We start from the raw sequence: 2,757 nt of genomic DNA on the forward strand, positions 1-2,757 counted from the left end.
CCCCGTCGAGTCGCCTGTTGCGTCTTCATCAATGGCTCACAGGAAGTGGCCACTTGTCCTCCTACGAACTACGCCAGCTTTTCCTCGTCGGTTCGATTCTTCGATTACATCGAGAAATGACTCATCTGCCACCTCAGTGGTCAAATCGGACATCAAATCCTTATTCATTGCAGTTTAATCCCCTGTTAAATCTGGTTCTCCCATCGGGCGTGATCTCAGCCGTTAGATTTGGAGCCCCCAGATCCGACGCAATTTGCTCATTTCGCGTGGTTGACTTGCTTGACCTTTAGCACGCGATGAGCAGTGATTTTCTCTCTCCTCCGCTTGCCACGCATCGGGTGCTGAGTGGAATCGCTCTTTTTTCTCCAATTCCACTTAACGGCCAAGGGTGCCCCCGATAAATACTGTCGATTTTGGAGCACAGGTCCTGCCTTTAGCCTTTAGTGCTTTTCCCCACAATTTTCCCAGCTTCAATGTGACTGAGCGCTTTGGGGCTTTCCTTCTCGAGGGGTTTTGCCCAACGATGCGCAATTAGCGCTAAGTGCTAATCGCGCATCAGAAACTGCCTCCTTTTCCCGATCTAGGCTTCCCAGGGGCTAGTTTCACCTCCTGCGCGGTCTCCATGGGCCTCGGTCAGCGTGCTTTGACCGAGGTCCTTGTCGTTCCTCGTTGGCTGCCAAATGCCACTGTTCAGAGGTTTTTTTTATCACTCTATGCTCATAATTCTTTGAAGTCTGTCCGATCTTGGTACAGTCATGGTGCTTTGATTATTCTTCATGGATCCAATTTGGATCACCACTTTCCCATTGAAAAAGCTTTTGGACCACCAAAAGTTGGTTTTCAAGCATCAACTAAGTGAGGGTACAATTGTCTCACTTGTCCAATCTCTATCCACTTTGCACTGCTCGGCTTTGAACCCTTGAGTCCAATTCTGAGGTACTCAACATCTCCTCTACGCGTTGTCCTCATCTTCTTGTCTAAAACTGTGTCTTCCTGCAATTCATTAAGATATTCAGGTAGCAAGTCATCAATAGAAGGTAATTGACTCTACTCTTCAGAATCCTCAATTAGAGAAGGTTCAAGCAATCTCAAGAAATTTGCATTTACAACTGAGTAGATGTGCATGTAAGCTGGTAGATGAAGGCAAAAAGCATTCTCACCAATCTTCTCAAGTATCTGGAAGGGTCCATACCTGATAGGCTTTAGCTTTTTACCTTCACCTTGCATTCTGTCTTTGCTAATATACAGCCAGACTTGGTCACCAACCTGAAAGCTATGCTCCATCCAATGCTTGTCATGCCTAGCCTTGTATTTGGCTTGGCTCTTTTCCATCTATTCCTGTACTTCCTGGTGAATCTCTTGGATTTGTTCAATGAACCTAGTTGCCTTGTCCACATCACTGTGTCCATCAATTGTGGTATCTTTACCAAAGACAAAATCCAAAGGAGACCTTGGTGTGAAACTAAAACAAGTCTCAAAAGGAGATCTCTGGGTAGAAGAATGTTTTTCTTTGTTGTAAGCATGTTGCACATAATGCAAATGTTCATCCCAAAGCTTGGGATGTTTGCTACAATATCCTCTGAGTAACTGGATCACTGTCCTATTAACTACTTCTGTCTGGCCATTAGTTTGTGGATGAAAAGCTATGCTTTTCTTCAGTTTGGTGTCCATTAGTTCCCACAGACTTGACCAAAACTTTCCCACAAATCAGGTGTCTCGATCAGATACAATGGAAGTGGGTAGTCCAAAATGAACCCATACATGTTCAAAGAACAATTTTGCAGTTTGTTCAGCTGTAATCTGTTTATTACAAGGTATCAAAATACACATTTTACTGAACCTATCCACAACAACATATAGATAATCATGACCTTTACTAGATTTAGGTAGTCCTCCAACAAAATCCATGGAAACACTTTCCCAAGGGTGAGAAGGAACTAGAAATGGAGTGTACAAGCCTAGTTTTCTATTTTTGGGGTTGCTTTTAGCACACATAGTACACTCTCTTACATATCTAGAAATTGTCTCGTTCATTTTTGGCCAATAACAAAATCTTTGCAGCTGTGCAACTGTTTTACTTACCCCAAAGTGACCTGATATCAGAGAAGTGTGTGCTTCTCTAATTATCTTTACTCTCTCAGTTTGTGGAATGCAGAGTTTCCCATAATGGTATAAGAGTCAGTCCTTTACATGATAGTCCAATTATTCTATTCTTTTTCCTTGACTTAAAGTTGCATATACATCTTTAAAGTCTATATCTTGAGCATATTGTTCAATGTAACTTTCATGTAGCACAAAATTATGCTTAAGTATAGTAGATGCACTTATAATGGGTCTAGATAACATGTCTACAACTTTATTATGTCTGCCCTTTTTATATCTGATGACTAAATGAAACTGTTGTAGAAAACCCATCCATCTGTAGTGTCTTGATTGCTGCAATTTAGTTTGGGAGTGTAGATATTGAAGTGGTTGATGATCAGTATGTATTATTGTCTCTTTGCCCATTAAGTAATGTTTCCATTTTTTCACACTTTGAACTAATGCATACAATTCTTTATCATATGTAAGATACTTAACTACTGCAGGATTAAAACTCTCAGAATGATAACATATGGGTTTACCATGCTGTGTCAACACTGCTCCCATGGCATAGTCACTGGCATCTGTTTGGATCTCAAATGGTCTTTGCAGATCAGGCAGTGCTAGTGCAGGTGTTGTACTAATCTTTTCTTTCAAGGTGTCGAAGGCTTTCTG

The sequence above is a fragment of the Pinus tabuliformis genome, chromosome 8 (genome assembly GCF_031772625.1).
Source record: "Pinus tabuliformis cultivar Carrire ecotype Pingquan chromosome 8, CPIR1, whole genome shotgun sequence".
Taxonomy (NCBI): domain Eukaryota; kingdom Viridiplantae; phylum Streptophyta; class Pinopsida; order Pinales; family Pinaceae; genus Pinus; species Pinus tabuliformis.